This window comes from Heterodontus francisci, chromosome 11, assembly GCF_036365525.1.
Source record: "Heterodontus francisci isolate sHetFra1 chromosome 11, sHetFra1.hap1, whole genome shotgun sequence".
Lineage (NCBI taxonomy): Eukaryota > Metazoa > Chordata > Chondrichthyes > Heterodontiformes > Heterodontidae > Heterodontus > Heterodontus francisci.
Genome location: NC_090381.1, coordinates 29,552,778 through 29,579,542, shown reverse-complemented (window position 1 = coordinate 29,579,542; position 26,765 = coordinate 29,552,778). Strand labels below are relative to the sequence as shown.

At 49.7% G+C, this 26,765-nt stretch overlaps 1 protein-coding gene across 1 annotated transcript in view; it reads left to right on the top strand.

The window, feature by feature from the left end:
* Positions 1 to 26,765, top strand: part of agxta (alanine--glyoxylate and serine--pyruvate aminotransferase a) — a 251,479-nt gene that overhangs the window by 135,943 nt on the left and 88,771 nt on the right. The window lies entirely within an intron of this gene.

The window sequence follows — 26,765 nt, the reverse complement described above, 5'->3', positions numbered from 1 at the left end:
GTACTGAGGTGGCAGAGGGCCTGCAGGTTGCTGCAGTAGTTTGTACTGAGGTGGCACATGGGACTGTAGGTTGATGCAGTAGTTTGTACTGAGGTGGCACAGGGACAGTAGGTTGATGCAGTAGTTTGTACTGAGGTGGCACATGGGACTCTAGGTTGATACAGTAGTTTGTACTGTGGTGGCAGAGGGCCAGTAGGTTGATGCAGTAGTTTGTACTGAGGTGGCACATTGGACTGTAGTTTGATGCAGTAGTTTGTACTGAGGTGGCACATGGGACTGTCGGTTGATGCAGTAGTTTGTACTGTGGTGGCAGAGGGCCAGTAGATTGATGCAGTAGTTTGTACTGAGGTGGCAGAGGGCCAGTAGGTTGATGCAGTAGTTTGTACTGAGGTGGCAGAGGGCCTGTAGGTTGATGCAGTAGTTTGTACTGAGGTGGCACATGGCACTGTAGGTTGATGCAGTAGTTTGTACTGAGGTGGCAGAGGGCCAGTAGGTTGATGCAGTAGTTTGTACTGAGGTGGCACATGGGAATGTAGGTTGATGCAGTAGTTTGTACTGAGGTGGCACATGGGACTGTAGGTTGATGCAGTAGTTTGTACTGAGGTAGCACATGGGACTGTCGGTGGATGCAGTAGTTTGTACTGAGGTGGCACATGGGACTGTAGGTTGATGCAGTAGTTTGTACTGAGGTGGCACATGGGACTGTAGGTTGATGCAGTAGTTTGTACTGAGGTAGCACATGGGACTGTCGGTGGATGCAGTAGTTTGTACTGAGGTGGCACATGGGACTGTAGGTTGAGGCGGTAGTTTGTACTGAGGTGGCACAGTGCCTCTACTTTGATACAGTAGTTTGTACTGAGGTGGCAGTGGGCCAGTCGATTGATACAGTAGTTGGTAATGAGGTGGCAGTTGGCCAGTAGGTTGATGCAGTAGTTTGTACTGAGGTGGCAGAGGGCCAGTAGGTTGATGCAGTAGTTTGTACTGAGGTGGCAGAGGGCCAGTAGGTTGATGCAGTTGTTTGTACTGAGGTGGCACATGGGACTGTAGGTTGATGCAGTAGTTTGCACAGAGGTGGCAGAGGGCCAGTAGGTTGATGCAGTTGTTTGTACTGAGGTGGCACATGGGACTGTAGGTTGATGCAGTAGTTTGTACTGAGGTGGCAGAGGGCCAGTAGGTTGATGCAGTAGTTTGTACTGAGGTGGCAGAGGGCCAGTAGGTTGATGCAGTAGTTTGTACTGTGGTGGCAGAGGGCCAGTAGATTGATGCAGTAGTTTGTACTGAGGTGGCAGAGGGCCAGTAGGTTGATGCAGTAGTTTGTACTGAGGTGGCAGAGGGCCTGTAGGTTGATGCAGTAGTTTGTACTGAGGTGGCACATGGCACTGTAGGTTGATGCAGTAGTTTGTACTGAGGTGGCAGAGGGCCAGTAGGTTGATGCAGTAGTTTGTACTGAGGTGGCACATGGGAATGTAGGTTGATGCAGTAGTTTGTACTGAGGTGGCACATGGGACTGTAGGTTGATGCAGTAGTTTGTACTGAGGTAGCACATGGGACTGTCGGTGGATGCAGTAGTTTGTACTGAGGTGGCACATGGGACTGTAGGTTGATGCAGTAGTTTGTACTGAGGTGGCACATGGGACTGTAGGTTGATGCAGTAGTTTGTACTGAGGTAGCACATGGGACTGTCGGTGGATGCAGTAGTTTGTACTGAGGTGGCACATGGGACTGTAGGTTGAGGCGGTAGTTTGTACTGAGGTGGCACAGTGCCTCTACTTTGATACAGTAGTTTGTACTGAGGTGGCAGTGGGCCAGTCGATTGATACAGTAGTTTGTACTGAGGTGGCAGAGGGCCAGTAGGTTGATGCAGTAGTTTGTACTGAGGTGGCAGAGGGCCAGTAGGTTGATGCAGTTGTTTGTACTGAGGTGGCACATGGGACTGTAGGTTGATGCAGTAGTTTGCACAGAGGTGGCAGAGGGCCAGTAGGTTGATGCAGTAGTTTGTACTGAGGTGGCAGAGGGCCAGTAGGTTGATGCAGTAGTTTGTACTGAGGTGGCACATGGGACTGTAGGTTGATGCAGTAGTTTGTACTGAGGTGGCAGAGGGCCAGTAGGTTGATGCAGTAGTTTGTACTGAGGTGGCAGAGGGCCAGTAGGTTGATGCAGTTGTTTGTACTGAGGTGGCACATGGGACTGTAGGTTGATGCAGTAGTTTGCACAGAGGTGGCAGAGGGCCAGTAGGTTGATGCAGTTGTTTGTACTGAGGTGGCACATGGGACTGTAGGTTGATGCAGTAGTTTGTACTGAGGTGGCAGAGGGCCAGTAGGTTGATGCAGTAGTTTGTACTGAGGTGGCAGAGGGCCAGTAGGTTGATGCAGTAGTTTGTACTGAGGTGGCACATGGCACTGTAGTTTGATGCAGTAGTTTGTACTGAGGTGGCAGAGGGCCAGTAGGTTGATGCAGTAGTTTGTACTGAGGTGGCAGAGGGCCTGTAGGTTGATGCAGTTGTTTGTACTGAGGTGGCAGAGGGCCTGCAGGTTGATGCAGTAGTTTGTACTGAGGTGGCACATGGGACTGTAGGTTGATGCAGTAGTTTGTACTGAGGTGGCAGAGGGCCAGTAGGTTGATGCAGTAGTTTGTACTGTGGTGGCAGAGGGCCTGTAGGTTGATGCAGAAGATTGTACTGAGGTGGCAGAGGGCCTGTAGGTTGATGCAGTAGTTTGTACTGAGGTGGCAGAGGGCCAGTAGGTTGATGCAGTAGTTTGTACTGAGGTGGCACTTGGGACTGTTGGTTGATGCAGTAGTTTGTACTGAGGTGGCAGAGGGCCAGTCGGTTGATGCAGTAGTTTGTACTGAGGTGGCAGAGGGCCAGTAGGTTGATGCAGTAGTTTGTACTGAGGTGGCAGAGGGCCAGTAGGTTGATGCAGTAGTTTGTACTGAGGTGGCACATGGGACTGTAGGTTGATGCAGTCGTTTGTACTGAGGTGGCACATGGGACTGTAGGTTGATGCAGTAGTTTGTACTGAGGTGGCACAGGGCCAGTAGATTGATGCAGTAGTTTGTACTGTGGTGGCAGAGGGCCAGTAGATTGATGCACTCGTTTGTACTGAGGTGGCAGAGGGCCGGTAGGTTGATGCAGTAGTTTGTACTGGGGTGGCACATGGGACTGTAGGTTGATGCAGTAGTTTGTACTGTGGTGGCACATGGGACTGTAGGTTGATGCAGTAGTTTGTACTGAGGTGGCACAGGGCCAGTAGGTTGATGCAGTAGTTTGTACTGTGGTGGCAGAGGGCCAGTAGATTGATGCACTAGTTTGTACTGAGGTGGCAGAGGGCCAGTAGGTTGATGCAGTAGTTTGTACTGAGGTGGCACATGGGACTATAGGTTGACGCAGTAGTTTGTACTGAGGTGGCACAGGGCCAGTCGGTTGATGCAGTAGTTTGTACTGAGGTGGCACATGGGACCGTAGGTTGATGCAGTAGTTTGTACTGAGGTGGCACAGTGCCAGTAGGTTGATGCAGTAGTTTGTACTGAGGTGGCACAGTGCCTCTACTTTGATACAGTAGTTTGTACTGAAGTGGCAGTTGGCAAGTAGGTTGATGCAGTAGTTTGTAATGTGGTGGCAGAGGGTCAGTAGATTGATGCAGTAGTTTGTAATGAGGTGGCTGTTGGCCAGTAGGTTGATACAGTAGTTTGTAATGAGGTGGCAGTTGGCCAGTAGGTTGATGCAGTAGTGTGTTCTGTGGTGGCAGATGGCCAGTAGGTTGATGCAGTAGTTTGTAATGTGGTGGCACATGGGACTGGAGGTTGATGCAGTAGTTTGTACTGAGGTAGCACATGGGACTGGAGGTTGATGCAGTAGTTTGTACTGAGGTAGCAGATGGGACTGGAGGTTGATGCAGTAGTTTGTACTGAGGTAGCACATGGGACTGGAGGTTGATGCAGTAGTTTGTACTGAGGTAGCACATGGGACTGTAGGTGGATGCAGTAGTTTGTACTGTGGTAGCACATGGGACTGGAGGTGGATGCAGTAGTTTGTACTGAGGTTGCACATAGGACTGTAGGTTGATGCAGTAGTTTGTACTGAGGTTGCACATAGGACTGTAGGTTGATGCAGTAGTTTGTACTGAGGTGGCAGAGGGCCAGTAGGTTGATGCAGTAGTTTGTACTGAGGTGGCAGAGGGCCAGTAGGTTGATGCAGTAGTTTGTACTGAGGTGGCAGAGGGCCAGTAGGTTGATGCAGTAGTTTGGACTGAGGTGGCAGAGGGCCTGTAGGTTGATGCAGTTGTTTGTACTGAGGTGGCAGAGGGCCTGCAGGTTGCTGCAGTAGTTTGTACTGAGGTGGCACATGGGACTGTAGGTTGATGCAGTAGTTTGTACTGAGGTGGCAGAGGGCCTGTAGGTTGATGCAGTAGATTGTACTGAGGTGGCAGAGGGCCTGTAGGTTGATGCAGTAGTTTGTACTGTGGTGGCAGAGGGCCTGTAGGTTGATGCAGTAGATTGTACTGAGGTGGCAGAGGGCCTGTAGGTTGATGCAGTAGTTTGTACTGAGGTGGCAGTGGGCCAGTAGGTTGATGCAGTAGTTTGTACTGAGGTGGCACAGTGCCTCTACTTTGATACAGTAGTTTGTACTGAAGTGGCAGTTGGCCAGTAGGTTGATGCAGTAGTTTGTACTGAGGTGGCACATGGGACTATAGGTTGATGCAGTAGTTTGTACTGAGGTGGCACAGGGCCAGTCGGTTGATGCAGTAGTTTGTACTGAGGTGGCACAGTGTCAGTAGGTTGATGCAGTAGTTTGTACTGAGGTGGCACAGTGCCTCTAGTTTGATACAGTAGTTTGTACTGAAGTGGCAGTTGGCCAGTAGGTTGATGCAGTAGTTTGTACTGAGGTTGCACATGGGACTGTAGGTTGATGCAGTAGTTTGTAATGAGGTTGCACATGGGAATGTAGGTTGATGCAGTAGTTTGTACTGAGGTGGCAGAGGGCCAGTTGGTTGATGCAGTAGTTTGTACTGAGGGGGCAGAGGGCCAGGAGGTGGATGCAGTAGTTTGTACTGAGGTAGCACATGGGACTGTAGGTTGATGCAGTAGTTTGTACTGAGGTGGCAAAGGGCCAGTAGGTTGATGCAGTAGTTTGTACTGAGGTTGCACATGGGACTGTAGGTTGATGCAGTAGTTTGTACTGAGGTGGCAAAGGGCCAGTAGGTTGATGCAGTCGTTTGCACTGAGGTGGCAGAGGGCCAGTCGGTTGATGCAGTAGTTTGTGCTGAGGTGGCACATGGGACTGTAGGTTGATGCAGTAGTTTGTACTGAGGTGGCACATGGGAATGTAGGTTGATGCAGTAGTGTGTACTGAAGTAGCACATGGGACTGTCGGTGGATGCAGTAGTTTGTACTGAGGTGGCACATGGGACTGTAGGTTGATGCAGTAGTTTGTACCGAGGTGGCACATGGGACTGTAGGTTGATGCAGTAGTTTGTACTGAGGTAGCACATGGGACTGTCGGTGGATGCAGTAGTTTGTACTGAGGTGGCACATGGGACTGTAGGTTGATGCAGTAGTTTGTACTGAGGTAGCACATGGGACTGTAGGTTGATGCAGTAGTTTGCACTGAGGTGGCACACGGGAATGTAGGTTGATGCAGTAGTTTGTACTGAGGTAGCACATGGGACTCTCGGTGGATGCAGTAGTTTGTACTGAGGTAGCACATGGGACTGTAGGTTGATGCAGTAGTTTGTACTGAGGTGGCACATGGGAATGTAGGTTGATGCAGTCGTGTGTACTGAAGTAGCACATGGGACTGTCGGTGGATGCAGTAGTTTGTACTGAGGTGGCACATGGGACTGTAGGTTGATGCAGTAGTTTGTACTGAGGTGGCACATGGGAATGTAGGTTGATGCAGTAGTGTGTACTGAAGTAGCACATGGGACTGTCGGTGGATGCAGTAGTTTGTACTGAGGTGGCACATGGGACTGTAGGTTGATGCAGTAGTTTGTACCGAGGTGGCACATGGGACTGTAGGTTGATGCAGTAGTTTGTACTGAGGTAGCACATGGGACTGTCGGTGGATGCAGTAGTTTGTACTGAGGTGGCACATGGGACTGTAGGTTGATGCAGTAGTTTGTACTGAGGTAGCACATGGGACTGTAGGTTGATGCAGTAGTTTGTACTGAGGTGGCACACGGGAATGTAGGTTGATGCAGTAGTTTGTACTGAGGTAGCACATGGGACTGTCGGTGGATGCAGTAGTTTGTACTGAGGTGGCACATGGGAATGTAGGTTGATGCAGTAGTTTGTACTGAGGTAGCACATGGGAATGTAGGTTGATGCAGTAGTTTGTACTGAGGTGGCACATGGGAATGTAGGTTGATGCAGTAGTTTGTACTGAGGTAGCACATGGGACTGTCGGTGGATGCAGTAGTTTGTACTGAGGTGGCACATGGGACTGGAGGTTGATGCAGTAGTTTGTACTGAGGTAGCACATGGGACTGTAGGTTGATGCAGTAGTTTGTACTGAGGTGGCACATGGGAATGTAGGTTGATGCAGTAGTTTGTACTGAGGTAGCACATGGGACTGTCGGTGGATGCAGTAGTTTGTACTGAGGTGGCACATGGGACTGTCGGTGGATGCAGTAGTTTGTACTGAGGTAGCACATGGGACTGCAGGTTGATGCAGTAGTTTGTACTGAGGTAGCATATGGGACTGTTGGTTGATGCAGTAGTTTGTACTGAGGTGGCAGAGGGCCAGTAGGTTGATGCAGTAGTTTGTACTGAGGTGGCAGAGGGCCAGTAGGTTGATGCAGTAGTTTGTACTGAGGTGGCAGAGGGCCAGTAGGTTGATGCAGTAGTTTGTACTGAGGTGGCACATGGGACTGTAGGTTGATGCAGTAGTTTGTACTGAGGTGGCAGAGGGCCAGTAGGTTGATGCAGTAGTTTGTACTGAGGTGGCACAGGGCCAGTAGGCTAATGCAGTAGTTTGTACTTATGTGGCAGATGGGACTGTAGGTTGATGCAGTAGTTTGTACTAAGGTGACAGAGGGCCAGTAGGTTGATGCAGTAGTTTGTACTGTGGTGGCAGAGGGCCAGTAGATTGATGCACTAGTTTGTACTGAGGTGGCAGAGGGCCGGTAGGTTGATGCAGTAGTTTGTACTGGGGTGGCACATGGGACTGTAGGTTGATGCAGTAGTTTGTACTGTGGTGGCACATGGGACTGTAGGTTGATGCAGTAGTTTGTACTGAGGTGGCACAGGGCCAGTAGGTTGATGCAGTAGTTTGTACTGTGGTGGCAGAGGGCCAGTAGATTGATGCACTAGTTTGTACTGAGGTGGCAGAGGGCCAGTAGGTTGATGCAGTAGTTTGTACTGAGGTGGCACATGGGACTATAGGTTGACGCAGTAGTTTGTACTGAGGTGGCACAGGGCCAGTCGGTTGATGCAGTAGTTTGTACTGAGGTGGCACATGGGACCGTAGGTTGATGCAGTAGTTTGTACTGAGGTGGCACAGTGCCAGTAGGTTGATGCAGTAGTTTGTACTGAGGTGGCACAGTGCCTCTACTTTGATACAGTAGTTTGTACTGAAGTGGCAGTTGGCAAGTAGGTTGATGCAGTAGTTTGTAATGTGGTGGCAGAGGGTCAGTAGATTGATGCAGTAGTTTGTAATGAGGTGGCAGTTGGCCAGTAGGTTGATACAGTAGTTTGTAATGAGGTGGCAGTTGGCCAGTAGGTTGATGCAGTAGTGTGTTCTGTGGTGGCAGATGGCCAGTAGGTTGACGCAGTAGTTTGTAATGTGGTGGCAGAGGGTCAGTAGATTGATGCAGTAGTTTGTACTGAGGTAGCACATGGGACTGGAGGTTGATGCAGTAGTTTGTACTGAGGTAGCAGATGGGACTGGAGGTTGATGCAGTAGTTTGTACTGAGGTAGCACATGGGACTGGAGGTTGATGCAGTAGTTTGTACTGAGGTAGCACATGGGACTGTAGGTGGATGCAGTAGTTTGTACTGAGGTTGCACATAGGACTGTAGGTTGATGCAGTAGTTTGTACTGAGGTTGCACATAGGACTGTAGGTTGATGCAGTAGTTTGTACTGAGGTGGCAGAGGGCCAGTAGGTTGATGCAGTAGTTTGTACTGAGGTGGCACATGGGACTGTAGGTTGATGCAGTAGTTTGTACTGAGGTGGCACATGGGAATGTAGGTTGATGCAGTAGTGTGTACTGAAGTAGCACATGGGACTGTCGGTGGATGCAGTAGTTTGTACTGAGGTGGCACATGGGACTGTAGGTTGATGCAGTAGTTTGTACCGAGGTGGCACATGGGACTGTAGGTTGATGCAGTAGTTTGTACTGAGGTAGCACATGGGACTGTCGGTGGATGCAGTAGTTTGTACTGAGGTGGCACATGGGACTGTAGGTTGATGCAGTAGTTTGTACTGAGGTAGCACATGGGACTGTTGGTTGATGCAGTAGTTTGTACTGAGGTGGCACACGGGAATGTAGGTTGATGCAGTAGTTTGTACTGAGGTAGCACATGGGACTGTCGGTGGATGCAGTAGTTTGTACTGAGGTAGCACATGGGACTGTAGGTTGATGCAGTAGTTTGTACTGAGGTGGCACATGGGAATGTAGGTTGATGCAGTAGTGTGTACTGAAGTAGCACATGGGACTGTCGGTGGATGCAGTAGTTTGTACTGAGGTGGCACATGGGACTGTAGGTTGATGCAGTAGTTTGTACTGAGGTGGCACATGGGAATGTAGGTTGATGCAGTAGTGTGTACTGAAGTAGCACATGGGACTGTCGGTGGATGCAGTAGTTTGTACTGAGGTGGCACATGGGACTGTAGGTTGATGCAGTAGTTTGTACCGAGGTGACACATGGGACTGTAGGTTGATGCAGTAGTTTGTACTGAGGTAGCACATGGGACTGTCGGTGGATGCAGTAGTTTGTACTGAGGTGGCACTTGGGACTGTAGGTTGATGCAGTAGTTTGTACTGAGGTAGCACATGGGACTGTAGGTTGATGCAGTAGTTTGTACTGAGGTGGCACACGGGAATGTAGGTTGATGCAGTAGTTTGTACTGAGGTAGCACATGGGACTGTCGGTGGATGCAGTAGTTTGTACTGAGGTGGCACATGGGAATGTAGGTTGATGCAGTAGTTTGTACTGAGGTAGCACATGGGAATGTAGGTTGATGCAGTAGTTTGTACTGAGGTGGCACATGGGAATGTAGGTTGATGCAGTAGTTTGTACTGAGGTAGCACATGGGACTGTCGGTGGATGCAGTAGTTTGTACTGAGGTGGCACATGGGACTGGAGGTTGATGCAGTAGTTTGTACTGAGGTAGCACATGGGACTGTAGGTTGATGCAGTAGTTTGTACTGAGGTGGCACATGGGAATGTAGGTTGATGCAGTAGTTTGTACTGAGGTAGCACATGGGACTGTCGGTGGATGCAGTAGTTTGTACTGAGGTGGCACATGGGACTGTCTGTGGATGCAGTAGTTTGTACTGAGGTAGCACATGGGACTGCAGGTTGATGCAGTAGTTTGTACTGAGGTAGCATATGGGACTGTTGGTTGATGCAGTAGTTTGTACTGAGGTGGCAGAGGGCCAGTAGGTTGATGCAGTAGTTTGTACTGAGGTGGCAGAGGGCCAGTAGGTTGATGCAGTAGTTTGTACTGAGGTGGCAGAGGGCCAGTAGGTTGATGCAGTAGTTTGTACTGAGGTGGCACATGGGACTGTAGGTTGATGCAGTAGTTTGTACTGAGGTGGCAGAGGGCCAGTAGGTTGATGCAGTAGTTTGTACTGAGGTGGCACAGGGCCAGTAGGCTAATGCAGTAGTTTGTACTTATGTGGCAGATGGGACTGTAGGTTGATGCAGTAGTTTGTACTAAGGTGACAGAGGGCCAGTAGGTTGATGCAGTAGTTTGTACTGTGGTGGCACAGGGCCAGTAGATTGATGCACTAGTTTGTACTGAGGTGGCAGAGGGCCGGTAGGTTGATGCAGTAGTTTGTACTGGGGTGGCACATGGGACTGTAGGTTGATGCAGTAGTTTGTACTGTGGTGGCACATGGGACTGTAGGTTGATGCAGTAGTTTGTACTGAGGTGGCACAGGGCCAGTAGGTTGATGCAATAGTTTGTACTGTGGTGGCAGAGGGCCAGAAGATTGATGCACTAGTTTGTACTGAGGTGGCAGAGGGCCAGTAGGTTGATGCAGTAGTTTGTACTGAGGTGGCACATGGGACTATAGGTTGACGCAGTAGTTTGTACTGAGGTGGCACAGGGCCAGTCGGTGGATGCAGTAGTTTGTACTGAGGTGGCACATGGGACTGGAGGTTGATGCAGTAGTTTGTACTGAGGTAGCACATGGGACTGTAGGTTGATGCAGTAGTTTGTACTGAGGTGGCACATGGGAATGTAGGTTGATGCAGTAGTTTGTACTGAGGTAGCACATGGGACTGTCGGTGGATGCAGTAGTTTGTACTGAGGTGGCACATGGGACTGTCGGTGGATGCAGTAGTTTGTACTGAGGTAGCACATGGGACTGCAGGTTGATGCAGTAGTTTGTACTGAGGTAGCATATGGGACTGTTGGTTGATGCAGTAGTTTGTACTGAGGTGGCAGAGGGCCAGTAGGTTGATGCAGTAGTTTGTACTGAGGTGGCAGAGGGCCAGTAGGTTGATGCAGTAGTTTGTACTGAGGTGGCAGAGGGCCAGTAGGTTGATGCAGTAGTTTGTACTGAGGTGGCACATGGGACTGTAGGTTGATGCAGTAGTTTGTACTGAGGTGGCAGAGGGCCAGTAGGTTGATGCAGTAGTTTGTACTGAGGTGGCACAGGGCCAGTAGGCTAATGCAGTAGTTTGTACTTATGTGGCAGATGGGACTGTAGGTTGATGCAGTAGTTTGTACTAAGGTGACAGAGGGCCAGTAGGTTGATGCAGTAGTTTGTACTGTGGTGGCAGAGGGCCAGTAGATTGATGCACTAGTTTGTACTGAGGTGGCAGAGGGCCGGTAGGTTGATGCAGTAGTTTGTACTGGGGTGGCACATGGGACTGTAGGTTGATGCAGTAGTTTGTACTGTGGTGGCACATGGGACTGTAGGTTGATGCAGTAGTTTGTACTGAGGTGGCACAGTGCCTCTAGTTTGATACAGTAGTTTGTACTGAAGTGGCAGTTGGCCAGTAGGTTGATGCAGTAGTTTGTACTGAGGTTGCACATGGGACTGTAGGTTGATGCAGTAGTTTGTAATGAGGTTGCACATGGGAATGTAGGTTGATGCAGTAGTTTGTACTGAGGTGGCAGAGGGCCAGTTGGTTGATGCAGTAGTTTGTACTGAGGGGGCAGAGGGCCAGGAGGTGGATGCAGTAGTTTGTACTGAGGTAGCACATGGGACTGTAGGTTGATGCAGTAGTTTGTACTGAGGTGGCAAAGGGCCAGTAGGTTGATGCAGTAGTTTGTACTGAGGTTGCACATGGGACTGTAGGTTGATGCAGTAGTTTGTACTGAGGTGGCAAAGGGCCAGTAGGTTGATGCAGTCGTTTGCACTGAGGTGGCAGAGGGCCAGTCGGTTGATGCAGTAGTTTGTGCTGAGGTGGCACATGGGACTGTAGGTTGATGCAGTAGTTTGTACTGAGGTGGCACATGGGAATGTAGGTTGATGCAGTAGTGTGTACTGAAGTAGCACATGGGACTGTCGGTGGATGCAGTAGTTTGTACTGAGGTGGCACATGGGACTGTAGGTTGATGCAGTAGTTTGTACCGAGGTGGCACATGGGACTGTAGGTTGATGCAGTAGTTTGTACTGAGGTAGCACATGGGACTGTCGGTGGATGCAGTAGTTTGTACTGAGGTGGCACATGGGACTGTAGGTTGATGCAGTAGTTTGTACTGAGGTAGCACATGGGACTGTAGGTTGATGCAGTAGTTTGCACTGAGGTGGCACACGGGAATGTAGGTTGATGCAGTAGTTTGTACTGAGGTAGCACATGGGACTCTCGGTGGATGCAGTAGTTTGTACTGAGGTAGCACATGGGACTGTAGGTTGATGCAGTAGTTTGTACTGAGGTGGCACATGGGAATGTAGGTTGATGCAGTCGTGTGTACTGAAGTAGCACATGGGACTGTCGGTGGATGCAGTAGTTTGTACTGAGGTGGCACATGGGACTGTAGGTTGATGCAGTAGTTTGTACTGAGGTGGCACATGGGAATGTAGGTTGATGCAGTAGTGTGTACTGAAGTAGCACATGGGACTGTCGGTGGATGCAGTAGTTTGTACTGAGGTGGCACATGGGACTGTAGGTTGATGCAGTAGTTTGTACCGAGGTGGCACATGGGACTGTAGGTTGATGCAGTAGTTTGTACTGAGGTAGCACATGGGACTGTCGGTGGATGCAGTAGTTTGTACTGAGGTGGCACATGGGACTGTAGGTTGATGCAGTAGTTTGTACTGAGGTAGCACATGGGACTGTAGGTTGATGCAGTAGTTTGTACTGAGGTGGCACACGGGAATGTAGGTTGATGCAGTAGTTTGTACTGAGGTAGCACATGGGACTGTCGGTGGATGCAGTAGTTTGTACTGAGGTGGCACATGGGAATGTAGGTTGATGCAGTAGTTTGTACTGAGGTAGCACATGGGAATGTAGGTTGATGCAGTAGTTTGTACTGAGGTGGCACATGGGAATGTAGGTTGATGCAGTAGTTTGTACTGAGGTAGCACATGGGACTGTCGGTGGATGCAGTAGTTTGTACTGAGGTGGCACATGGGACTGGAGGTTGATGCAGTAGTTTGTACTGAGGTAGCACATGGGACTGTAGGTTGATGCAGTAGTTTGTACTGAGGTGGCACATGGGAATGTAGGTTGATGCAGTAGTTTGTACTGAGGTAGCACATGGGACTGTCGGTGGATGCAGTAGTTTGTACTGAGGTGGCACATGGGACTGTCGGTGGATGCAGTAGTTTGTACTGAGGTAGCACATGGGACTGCAGGTTGATGCAGTAGTTTGTACTGAGGTAGCATATGGGACTGTTGGTTGATGCAGTAGTTTGTACTGAGGTGGCAGAGGGCCAGTAGGTTGATGCAGTAGTTTGTACTGAGGTGGCAGAGGGCCAGTAGGTTGATGCAGTAGTTTGTACTGAGGTGGCAGAGGGCCAGTAGGTTGATGCAGTAGTTTGTACTGAGGTGGCACATGGGACTGTAGGTTGATGCAGTAGTTTGTACTGAGGTGGCAGAGGGCCAGTAGGTTGATGCAGTAGTTTGTACTGAGGTGGCACAGGGCCAGTAGGCTAATGCAGTAGTTTGTACTTATGTGGCAGATGGGACTGTAGGTTGATGCAGTAGTTTGTACTAAGGTGACAGAGGGCCAGTAGGTTGATGCAGTAGTTTGTACTGTGGTGGCAGAGGGCCAGTAGATTGATGCACTAGTTTGTACTGAGGTGGCAGAGGGCCGGTAGGTTGATGCAGTAGTTTGTACTGGGGTGGCACATGGGACTGTAGGTTGATGCAGTAGTTTGTACTGTGGTGGCACATGGGACTGTAGGTTGATGCAGTAGTTTGTACTGAGGTGGCACAGGGCCAGTAGGTTGATGCAGTAGTTTGTACTGTGGTGGCAGAGGGCCAGTAGATTGATGCACTAGTTTGTACTGAGGTGGCAGAGGGCCAGTAGGTTGATGCAGTAGTTTGTACTGAGGTGGCACATGGGACTATAGGTTGACGCAGTAGTTTGTACTGAGGTGGCACAGGGCCAGTCGGTTGATGCAGTAGTTTGTACTGAGGTGGCACATGGGACCGTAGGTTGATGCAGTAGTTTGTACTGAGGTGGCACAGTGCCAGTAGGTTGATGCAGTAGTTTGTACTGAGGTGGCACAGTGCCTCTACTTTGATACAGTAGTTTGTACTGAAGTGGCAGTTGGCAAGTAGGTTGATGCAGTAGTTTGTAATGTGGTGGCAGAGGGTCAGTAGATTGATGCAGTAGTTTGTAATGAGGTGGCAGTTGGCCAGTAGGTTGATACAGTAGTTTGTAATGAGGTGGCAGTTGGCCAGTAGGTTGATGCAGTAGTGTGTTCTGTGGTGGCAGATGGCCAGTAGGTTGACGCAGTAGTTTGTAATGTGGTGGCAGAGGGTCAGTAGATTGATGCAGTAGTTTGTACTGAGGTAGCACATGGGACTGGAGGTTGATGCAGTAGTTTGTACTGAGGTAGCAGATGGGACTGGAGGTTGATGCAGTAGTTTGTACTGAGGTAGCACATGGGACTGGAGGTTGATGCAGTAGTTTGTACTGAGGTAGCACATGGGACTGTAGGTGGATGCAGTAGTTTGTACTGAGGTTGCACATAGGACTGTAGGTTGATGCAGTAGTTTGTACTGAGGTTGCACATAGGACTGTAGGTTGATGCAGTAGTTTGTACTGAGGTGGCAGAGGGCCAGTAGGTTGATGCAGTAGTTTGTACTGAGGTGGCACATGGGACTGTAGGTTGATGTAGTAGTTTGTACTGAGGTGGCACATGGGAATGTAGGTTGATGCAGTAGTGTGTACTGAAGTAGCACATGGGACTGTCGGTGGATGCAGTAGTTTGTACTGAGGTGGCACATGGGACTGTAGGTTGATGCAGTAGTTTGTACCGAGGTGGCACATGGGACTGTAGGTTGATGCAGTAGTTTGTACTGAGGTAGCACATGGGACTGTCGGTGGATGCAGTAGTTTGTACTGAGGTGGCACATGGGACTGTAGGTTGATGCAGTAGTTTGTACTGAGGTAGCACATGGGACTGTAGGTTGATGCAGTAGTTTGTACTGAGGTGGCACACGGGAATGTAGGTTGATGCAGTAGTTTGTACTGAGGTAGCACATGGGACTGTCGGTGGATGCAGTAGTTTGTACTGAGGTAGCACATGGGACTGTAGGTTGATGCAGTAGTTTGTACTGAGGTGGCACATGGGAATGTAGGTTGATGCAGTAGTGTGTACTGAAGTAGCACATGGGACTGTCGGTGGATGCAGTAGTTTGTACTGAGGTGGCACATGGGACTGTAGGTTGATGCAGTAGTTTGTACTGAGGTGGCACATGGGAATGTAGGTTGATGCAGTAGTGTGTACTGAAGTAGCACATGGGACTGTCGGTGGATGCAGTAGTTTGTACTGAGGTGGCACATGGGACTGTAGGTTGATGCAGTAGTTTGTACCGAGGTGACACATGGGACTGTAGGTTGATGCAGTAGTTTGTACTGAGGTAGCACATGGGACTGTCGGTGGATGCAGTAGTTTGTACTGAGGTGGCACTTGGGACTGTAGGTTGATGCAGTAGTTTGTACTGAGGTAGCACATGGGACTGTAGGTTGATGCAGTAGTTTGTACTGAGGTGGCACACGGGAATGTAGGTTGATGCAGTAGTTTGTACTGAGGTAGCACATGGGACTGTCGGTGGATGCAGTAGTTTGTACTGAGGTGGCACATGGGAATGTAGGTTGATGCAGTAGTTTGTACTGAGGTAGCACATGGGAATGTAGGTTGATGCAGTAGTTTGTACTGAGGTGGCACATGGGAATGTAGGTTGATGCAGTAGTTTGTACTGAGGTAGCACATGGGACTGTCGGTGGATGCAGTAGTTTGTACTGAGGTGGCACATGGGACTGGAGGTTGATGCAGTAGTTTGTACTGAGGTAGCACATGGGACTGTAGGTTGATGCAGTAGTTTGTACTGAGGTGGCACATGGGAATGTAGGTTGATGCAGTAGTTTGTACTGAGGTAGCACATGGGACTGTCGGTGGATGCAGTAGTTTGTACTGAGGTGGCACATGGGACTGTCGGTGGATGCAGTAGTTTGTACTGAGGTAGCACATGGGACTGCAGGTTGATGCAGTAGTTTGTACTGAGGTAGCATATGGGACTGTTGGTTGATGCAGTAGTTTGTACTGAGGTGGCAGAGGGCCAGTAGGTTGATGCAGTAGTTTGTACTGAGGTGGCAGAGGGCCAGTAGGTTGATGCAGTAGTTTGTACTGAGGTGGCAGAGGGCCAGTAGGTTGATGCAGTAGTTTGTACTGAGGTGGCACATGGGACTGTAGGTTGATGCAGTAGTTTGTACTGAGGTGGCAGAGGGCCAGTAGGTTGATGCAGTAGTTTGTACTGAGGTGGCACAGGGCCAGTAGGCTAATGCAGTAGTTTGTACTTATGTGGCAGATGGGACTGTAGGTTGATGCAGTAGTTTGTACTAAGGTGACAGAGGGCCAGTAGGTTGATGCAGTAGTTTGTACTGTGGTGGCACAGGGCCAGTAGATTGATGCACTAGTTTGTACTGAGGTGGCAGAGGGCCGGTAGGTTGATGCAGTAGTTTGTACTGGGGTGGCACATGGGACTGTAGGTTGATGCAGTAGTTTGTACTGTGGTGGCACATGGGACTGTAGGTTGATGCAGTAGTTTGTACTGAGGTGGCACAGGGCCAGTAGGTTGATGCAATAGTTTGTACTGTGGTGGCAGAGGGCCAGAAGATTGATGCACTAGTTTGTACTGAGGTGGCAGAGGGCCAGTAGGTTGATGCAGTAGTTTGTACTGAGGTGGCACATGGGACTATAGGTTGACGCAGTAGTTTGTACTGAGGTGGCACAGGGCCAGTCGGTGGATGCAGTAGTTTGTACTGAGGTGGCACATGGGACTGGAGGTTGATGCAGTAGTTTGTACTGAGGTAGCACATGGGACTGTAGGTTGATGCAGTAGTTTGTACTGAGGTGGCACATGGGAATGTAGGTTGATGCAGTAGTTTGTACTGAGGTAGCACATGGGACTGTCGGTGGATGCAGTAGTTTGTACTGAGGTGGCACATGGGACTGTCGGTGGATGCAGTAGTTTGTACTGAGGTAGCACATGGGACTGCAGGTTGATGCAGTAGTTTGTACTGAGGTAGCATATGGGACTGTTGGTTGATGCAGTAGTTTGTACTGAGGTGGCAGAGGGCCAGTAGGTTGATGCAGTAGTTTGTACTGAGGTGGCAGAGGGCCAGTAGGTTGATGCAGTAGTTTGTACTGAGGTGGCAGAGGGCCAGTAGGTTGATGCAGTAGTTTGTACTGAGGTGGCACATGGGACTGTAGGTTGATGCAGTAGTTTGTACTGAGGTGGCAGAGGGCCAGTAGGTTGATGCAGTAGTTTGTACTGAGGTGGCACAGGGCCAGTAGGCTAATGCAGTAGTTTGTACTTATGTGGCAGATGGGACTGTAGGTTGATGCAGTAGTTTGTACTAAGGTGACAGAGGGCCAGTAGGTTGATGCAGTAGTTTGTACTGTGGTGGCAGAGGGCCAGTAGATTGATGCACTAGTTTGTACTGAGGTGGCAGAGGGCCGGTAGGTTGATGCAGTAGTTTGTACTGGGGTGGCACATGGGACTGTAGGTTGATGCAGTAGTTTGTACTGTGGTGGCACATGGGACTGTAGGTTGATGCAGTAGTTTGTACTGAGGTGGCACAGGGCCAGTAGGTTGATGCAGTAGTTTGTACTGTGGTGGCAGAGGGCCAGTAGATTGATGCACTAGTTTGTACTGAGGTGGCAGAGGGCCAGTAGGTTGATGCAGTAGTTTGTACTGAGGTGGCACATGGGACTATAGGTTGACGCAGTAGTTTGTACTGAGGTGGCACAGGGCCAGTCGGTTGATGCAGTAGTTTGTACTGAGGTGGCACATGGGACCGTAGGTTGATGCAGTAGTTTGTACTGTGGTGGCAGATGGCCAGTAGGTTGACGCAGTAGTTTGTAATGTGGTGGCAGAGGGTCAGTAGATTGATGCAGTAGTTTGTACTGAGGTAGCACATGGGACTGGAGGTTGATGCAGTAGTTTGTACTGAGGTAGCAGATGGGACTGGAGGTTGATGCAGTAGTTTGTACTGAGGTAGCACATGGGACTGGAGGTTGATGCAGTAGTTTGTACTGAGGTAGCACATGGGACTGTAGGTGGATGCAGTAGTTTGTACTGAGGTTGCACATAGGACTGTAGGTTGATGCAGTAGTTTGTACTGAGGTGGCAGAGGGCCAGTAGGTTGATGCAGTAGTTTGTACTGAGGTGGCACATGGGACTGTAGGTTGATGCAGTAGTTTGTACTGAGGTGGCACATGGGAATGTAGGTTGATGCAGTAGTGTGTACTGAAGTAGCACATGGGACTGTCGGTGGATGCAGTAGTTTGTACTGAGGTGGCACATGGGACTGTAGGTTGATGCAGTAGTTTGTACCGAGGTGGCACATGGGACTGTAGGTTGATGCAGTAGTTTGTACTGAGGTAGCACATGGGACTGTCGGTGGATGCAGTAGTTTGTACTGAGGTGGCACATGGGACTGTAGGTTGATGCAGTAGTTTGTACTGAGGTAGCACATGGGACTGTAGGTTGATGCAGTAGTTTGTACTGAGGTGGCACACGGGAATGTAGGTTGATGCAGTAGTTTGTACTGAGGTAGCACATGGGACTGTCGGTGGATGCAGTAGTTTGTACTGAGGTAGCACATGGGACTGTAGGTTGATGCAGTAGTTTGTACTGAGGTGGCACATGGGAATGTAGGTTGATGCAGTAGTGTGTACTGAAGTAGCACATGGGACTGTCGGTGGATGCAGTAGTTTGTACTGAGGTGGCACATGGGACTGTAGGTTGATGCAGTAGTTTGTACTGAGGTGGCACATGGGAATGTAGGTTGATGCAGTAGTGTGTACTGAAGTAGCACATGGGACTGTCGGTGGATGCAGTAGTTTGTACTGAGGTGGCACATGGGACTGTAGGTTGATGCAGTAGTTTGTACCGAGGTGACACATGGGACTGTAGGTTGATGCAGTAGTTTGTACTGAGGTAGCACATGGGACTGTCGGTGGATGCAGTAGTTTGTACTGAGGTGGCACTTGGGACTGTAGGTTGATGCAGTAGTTTGTACTGAGGTAGCACATGGGACTGTAGGTTGATGCAGTAGTTTGTACTGAGGTGGCACACGGGAATGTAGGTTGATGCAGTAGTTTGTACTGAGGTAGCACATGGGACTGTCGGTGGATGCAGTAGTTTGTACTGAGGTGGCACATGGGAATGTAGGTTGATGCAGTAGTTTGTACTGAGGTAGCACATGGGAATGTAGGTTGATGCAGTAGTTTGTACTGAGGTGGCACATGGGAATATAGGTTGATGCAGTAGTTTGTACTGAGGTAGCACATGGGACTGTCGGTGGATGCAGTAGTTTGTACTGAGGTGGCACATGGGACTGGAGGTTGATGCAGTAGTTTGTACTGAGGTAGCACATGGGACTGTAGGTTGATGCAGTAGTTTGTACTGAGGTGGCACATGGGAATGTAGGTTGATGCAGTAGTTTGTACTGAGGTAGCACATGGGACTGTCGGTGGATGCAGTAGTTTGTACTGAGGTGGCACATGGGACTGTCGGTGGATGCAGTAGTTTGTACTGAGGTAGCACATGGGACTGCAGGTTGATGCAGTAGTTTGTACTGAGGTAGCATATGGGACTGTTGGTTGATGCAGTAGTTTGTACTGAGGTGGCAGAGGGCCAGTAGGTTGATGCAGTAGTTTGTACTGAGGTGGCAGAGGGCCAGTAGGTTGATGCAGTAGTTTGTACTGAGGTGGCAGAGGGCCAGTAGGTTGATGCAGTAGTTTGTACTGAGGTGGCACATGGGACTGTAGGTTGATGCAGTAGTTTGTACTGAGGTGGCACATGGGACTGTAGGTTGATGCAGTAGTTTGTACTGAGGTGGCAGAGGGCCAGTAGGTTGATGCAGTAGTTTGTACTGAGGTGGCACAGGGCCAGTAGGCTAATGCAGTAGTTTGTACTTATGTGGCAGATGGGACTGTAGGTTGATGCAGTAGTTTGTACTAAGGTGACAGAGGGCCAGTAGGTTGATGCAGTAGTTTGTACTGTGGTGGCACAGGGCCAGTAGATTGATGCACTAGTTTGTACTGAGGTGGCAGAGGGCCGGTAGGTTGATGCAGTAGTTTGTACTGGGGTGGCACATGGGACTGTAGGTTGATGCAGTAGTTTGTACTGTGGTGGCACATGGGACTGTAGGTTGATGCAGTAGTTTGTACTGAGGTGGCACAGGGCCAGTAGGTTGATGCAATAGTTTGTACTGTGGTGGCAGAGGGCCAGAAGATTGATGCACTAGTTTGTACTGAGGTGGCAGAGGGCCAGTAGGTTGATGCAGTAGTTTGTACTGAGGTGGCACATGGGACTATAGGTTGACGCAGTAGTTTGTACTGAGGTGGCACAGGGCCAGTCGGTGGATGCAGTAGTTTGTACTGAGGTGGCACATGGGACTGGAGGTTGATGCAGTAGTTTGTACTGAGGTAGCACATGGGACTGTAGGTTGATGCAGTAGTTTGTACTGAGGTGGCACATGGGAATGTAGGTTGATGCAGTAGTTTGTACTGAGGTAGCACATGGGACTGTCGGTGGATGCAGTAGTTTGTACTGAGGTGGCACATGGGACTGTCGGTGGATGCAGTAGTTTGTACTGAGGTAGCACATGGGACTGCAGGTTGATGCAGTAGTTTGTACTGAGGTAGCATATGGGACTGTTGGTTGATGCAGTAGTTTGTACTGAGGTGGCAGAGGGCCAGTAGGTTGATGCAGTAGTTTGTACTGAGGTGGCAGAGGGCCAGTAGGTTGATGCAGTAGTTTGTACTGAGGTGGCAGAGGGCCAGTAGGTTGATGCAGTAGTTTGTACTGAGGTGGCACATGGGACTGTAGGTTGATGCAGTAGTTTGTACTGAGGTGGCAGAGGGCCAGTAGGTTGATGCAGTAGTTTGTACTGAGGTGGCACAGGGCCAGTAGGCTAATGCAGTAGTTTGTACTTATGTGGCAGATGGGACTGTAGGTTGATGCAGTAGTTTGTACTAAGGTGACAGAGGGCCAGTAGGTTGATGCAGTAGTTTGTACTGTGGTGGCAGAGGGCCAGTAGATTGATGCACTAGTTTGTACTGAGGTGGCAGAGGGCCGGTAGGTTGATGCAGTAGTTTGTACTGGGGTGGCACATGGGACTGTAGGTTGATGCAGTAGTTTGTACTGTGGTGGCACATGGGACTGTAGGTTGATGCAGTAGTTTGTACTGAGGTGGCACAGGGCCAGTAGGTTGATGCAGTAGTTTGTACTGTGGTGGCAGAGGGCCAGTAGATTGATGCACTAGTTTGTACTGAGGTGGCAGAGGGCCAGTAGGTTGATGCAGTAGTTTGTACTGAGGTGGCACATGGGACTATAGGTTGACGCAGTAGTTTGTACTGAGGTGGCACAGGGCCAGTCGGTTGATGCAGTAGTTTGTACTGAGGTGGCACATGGGACCGTAGGTTGATGCAGTAGTTTGTACTGAGGTGGCACAGTGCCAGTAGGTTGATGCAGTAGTTTGTACTGAGGTGGCACAGTGCCTCTACTTTGATACAGTAGTTTGTACTGAAGTGGCAGTTGGCAAGTAGGTTGATGCAGTAGTTTGTAATGTGGTGGCAGAGGGTCAGTAGATTGATGCAGTAGTTTGTAATGAGGTGGCAGTTGGCCAGTAGGTTGATACAGTAGTTTGTAATGAGGTGGCAGTTGGCCAGTAGGTTGATGCAGTAGTGTGTTCTGTGGTGGCAGATGGCCAGTAGGTTGACGCAGTAGTTTGTAATGTGGTGGCAGAGGGTCAGTAGATTGATGCAGTAGTTTGTACTGAGGTAGCACATGGGACTGGAGGTTGATGCAGTAGTTTGTACTGAGGTAGCAGATGGGACTGGAGGTTGATGCAGTAGTTTGTACTGAGGTAGCACATGGGACTGGAGGTTGATGCAGTAGTTTGTACTGAGGTAGCACATGGGACTGTAGGTGGATGCAGTAGTTTGTACTGAGGTTGCACATAGGACTGTAGGTTGATGCAGTAGTTTGTACTGAGGTTGCACATAGGACTGTAGGTTGATGCAGTAGTTTGTACTGAGGTGGCAGAGGGCCAGTAGGTTGATGCAGTAGTTTGTACTGAGGTGGCACATGGGACTGTAGGTTGATGCAGTAGTTTGTACTGAGGTGGCACATGGGAATGTAGGTTGATGCAGTAGTGTGTACTGAAGTAGCACATGGGACTGTCGGTGGATGCAGTAGTTTGTACTGAGGTGGCACATGGGACTGTAGGTTGATGCAGTAGTTTGTACCGAGGTGGCACATGGGACTGTAGGTTGATGCAGTAGTTTGTACTGAGGTAGCACATGGGACTGTCGGTGGATGCAGTAGTTTGTACTGAGGTGGCACATGGGACTGTAGGTTGATGCAGTAGTTTGTACTGAGGTAGCACATGGGACTGTAGGTTGATGCAGTAGTTTGTACTGAGGTGGCACACGGGAATGTAGGTTGATGCAGTAGTTTGTACTGAGGTAGCACATGGGACTGTCGGTGGATGCAGTAGTTTGTACTGAGGTAGCACATGGGACTGTAGGTTGATGCAGTAGTTTGTACTGAGGTGGCACATGGGAATGTAGGTTGATGCAGTAGTGTGTACTGAAGTAGCACATGGGACTGTCGGTGGATGCAGTAGTTTGTACTGAGGTGGCACATGGGACTGTAGGTTGATGCAGTAGTTTGTACTGAGGTGGCACATGGGAATGTAGGTTGATGCAGTAGTGTGTACTGAAGTAGCACATGGGACTGTCGGTGGATGCAGTAGTTTGTACTGAGGTGGCACATGGGACTGTAGGTTGATGCAGTAGTTTGTACCGAGGTGACACATGGGACTGTAGGTTGATGCAGTAGTTTGTACTGAGGTAGCACATGGGACTGTCGGTGGATGCAGTAGTTTGTACTGAGGTGGCACTTGGGACTGTAGGTTGATGCAGTAGTTTGTACTGAGGTAGCACATGGGACTGTAGGTTAATGCAGTAGTTTGTACTGAGGTGGCACACGGGAATGTAGGTTGATGCAGTAGTTTGTACTGAGGTAGCACATGGGACTGTCGGTGGATGCAGTAGTTTGTACTGAGGTGGCACATGGGAATGTAGGTTGATGCAGTAGTTTGTACTGAGGTAGCACATGGGAATGTAGGTTGATGCAGTAGTTTGTACTGAGGTGGCACATGGGAATGTAGGTTGATGCAGTAGTTTGTACTGAGGTAGCACATGGGACTGTCGGTGGATGCAGTAGTTTGTACTGAGGTGGCACATGGGACTGGAGGTTGATGCAGTAGTTTGTACTGAGGTAGCACATGGGACTGTAGGTTGATGCAGTAGTTTGTACTGAGGTGGCACATGGGAATGTAGGTTGATGCAGTAGTTTGTACTGAGGTAGCACATGGGACTGTCGGTGGATGCAGTAGTTTGTACTGAGGTGGCACATGGGACTGTCGGTGGATGCAGTAGTTTGTACTGAGGTAGCACATGGGACTGCAGGTTGATGCAGTAGTTTGTACTGAGGTAGCATATGGGACTGTTGGTTGATGCAGTAGTTTGTACTGAGGTGGCAGAGGGCCAGTAGGTTGATGCAGTAGTTTGTACTGAGGTGGCAGAGGGCCAGTAGGTTGATGCAGTAGTTTGTACTGAGGTGGCAGAGGGCCAGTAGGTTGATGCAGTAGTTTGTACTGAGGTGGCACATGGGACTGTAGGTTGATGCAGTAGTTTGTACTGAGGTGGCAGAGGGCCAGTAGGTTGATGAAGTAGTTTGTACTGAGGTGGCACAGGGCCAGTAGGCTAATGCAGTAGTTTGTACTTATGTGGCAGATGGGACTGTAGGTTGATGCAGTAGTTTGTACTAAGGTGACAGAGGGCCAGTAGGTTGATGCAGTAGTTTGTACTGTGGTGGCACAGGGCCAGTAGATTGATGCACTAGTTTGTACTGAGGTGGCAGAGGGCCGGTAGGTTGATGCAGTAGTTTGTACTGGGGTGGCACATGGGACTGTAGGTTGATGCAGTAGTTTGTACTGTGGTGGCACATGGGACTGTAGGTTGATGCAGTAGTTTGTACTGAGGTGGCACAGGGCCAGTAGGTTGATGCAATAGTTTGTACTGTGGTGGCAGAGGGCCAGAAGATTGATGCACTAGTTTGTACTGAGGTGGCAGAGGGCCAGTAGGTTGATGCAGTAGTTTGTACTGAGGTGGCACATGGGACTATAGGTTGACGCAGTAGTTTGTACTGAGGTGGCACAGGGCCAGTCGGTTGATGCAGTAGTTTGTACTGAGGTGGCACATGGGACCGTAGGTTGATGCAGTAGTTTGTACTGAGGTGGCACAGTGCCAGTAGGTTGATGCAGTAGTTTGTACTGAGGTGGCACAGTGCCTCTACTTTGATACAGTAGTTTGCACTGAAGTGGCAGTTGGCAAGTAGGTTGATGCAGTAGTTTGTAATGTGGTGGCAGAGGGTCAGTAGATTGATGCAGTAGTTTGTAATGAGGTGGCAGTTGGCCAGTAGGTTGATACAGTAGTTTGTAATGAGGTGGCAGTTGGCCAGTAGGTTGATGCAGTAGTGTGTTCTGTGGTGGCAGATGGCCAGTAGGTTGACGCAGTAGTTTGTAATGTGGTGGCAGAGGGTCAGTAGATTGATGCAGTAGTTTGTACTGAGGTAGCACATGGGACTGGAGGTTGATGCAGTAGTTTGTACTGAGGTAGCAGATGGGACTGGAGGTTGATGCAGTAGTTTGTACTGAGGTAGCACATGGGACAGGAGGTTGATGCAGTAGTTTGTACTGAGGTAGCACATGGGACTGTAGGTGGATGCAGTAGTTTGTACTGTGGTAGCACATGGGACTGGAGGTGGATGCAGTAGTTTGTACTGAGGTTGCACATAGGACTGTAGGTTGATGCAGTAGTTTGTACTGAGGTTGCACATAGGACTGTAGGTTGATGCAGTAGTTTGTACTGAGGTGGCAGAGGGCCTGCAGGTTGCTGCAGTAGTTTGTACTGAGGTGGCACATGGGACTGTAGGTTGATGCAGTAGTTTGTACTGAGGTGGCACAGGGACAGTAGGTTGATGCAGTAGTTTGTACTGAGGTGGCACATGGGACTCTAGGTTGATACAGTAGTTTGTACTGTGGTGGCAGAGGGCCAGTAGGTTGATGCAGTAGTTTGTACTGAGGTGGCACATTGGACTGTAGTTTGATGCAGTAGTTTGTACTGAGGTGGCACATGGGACTGTCGGTTGATGCAGTAGTTTGTACTGTGGTGGCAGAGGGCCAGTAGATTGATGCAGTAGTTTGTACTGAGGTGGCAGAGGGCCAGTAGGTTGATGCAGTAGTTTGTACTGAGGTGGCAGAGGGCCTGTAGGTTGATGCAGTAGTTTGTACTGAGGTGGCACATGGCACTGTAGGTTGATGCAATAGTTTGTACTGAGGTGGCAGAGGGCCAGTAGGTTGATGCAGTAGTTTGTACTGAGGTGGCACATGGGAATGTAGGTTGATGCAGTAGTTTGCACTGAGGTGGCACATGGGACTGTAGGTTGATGCAGTAGTTTGTACTGAGGTAGCACATGGGACTGTCGGTGGATGCAGTAGTTTGTACTGAGGTGGCACATGGAACTGTAGGTTGATGCAGTAGTTTGTACTGAGGTGGCACATGGGACTGTAGGTTGATGCAGTAGTTTGTACTGAGGTAGCACATGGGACTGTCGGTGGATGCAGTAGTTTGTACTGAGGTGGCACATGGGACTGTAGGTTGAGGCGGTAGTTTGTACTGAGGTGGCACAGTGCCTCTACTTTGATACAGTAGTTTGTACTGAGGTGGCAGTGGGCCAGTCGATTGATACAGTAGTTGGTAATGAGGTGGCAGTTGGCCAGTAGGTTGATGCAGTAGTTTGTACTGAGGTGGCAGAGGGCCAGTAGGTTGATGCAGTAGTTTGTACTGAGGTGGCAGAGGGCCAGTAGGTTGATGCAGTTGTTTGTACTGAGGTGGCACATGGGACTGTAGGTTGATGCAGTAGTTTGTACTGAGGTGGCAGAGGGCCAGTAGGTTGATGCAGTAGTTTGTACTGAGGTGGCAGAGGGCCAGTAGGTTGATGCAGTAGTTTGTACTGAGGTGGCACATGGCACTGTAGTTTGATGCAGTAGTTTGTACTGAGTTGGCAGAGGGCCAGTAGGTTGATGCAGTAGTTTGTACTGAGGTGGCAGAGGGCCTGTAGGTTGATGCAGTTGTTTGTACTGAGGTGGCAGAGGGCCTGCAGGTTGATGCAGTAGTTTGTACTGAGGTGGCACATGGGACTGTAGGTTGATGCAGTAGTTTGTACTGAGGTGGCAGAGGGCCAGCAGGTTGATGCAGTAGTTTGTACTGTGGTGGCAGAGGGCCTGTAGGTTGATGCAGTAGATTGTACTGAGGTGGCAGAGGGCCTGTAGGTTGATGCAGTAGTTTGTACTGAGGTGGCAGAGGGCCAGTAGGTTGATGCAGTAGTTTGTACTGAGGTGGCACTTGGGACTGTTGGTTGATGCAGTAGTTTGTACTGAGGTGGCAGAGGGCCAGTCGGTTGATGCAGTAGTTTGTACTGAGGTGGCAGAGGGCCAGTAGGTTGATGCAGTAGTTTGTACTGAGGTGGCAGAGCGCCAGTAGGTTGATGCAGTAGTTTGTACTGAGGTGGCACATGGGACTGTAGGTTGATGCAGTCGTTTGTACTGAGGTGGCACATGGGACTGTAGGTTGATGCAGTAGTTTGTACTGAGGTGGCACAGGGCCAGTAGGTTGATGCAGTAGTTTGTACTGTGGTGGCAGAGGGCCAGTAGATTGATGCACTAGTTTGTACTGAGGTGGCAGAGGGCCGGTAGGTTGATGCAGTAGTTTGTACTGGGGTGGCACATGGGACTGTAGGTTGATGCAGTAGTTTGTACTGTGGTGG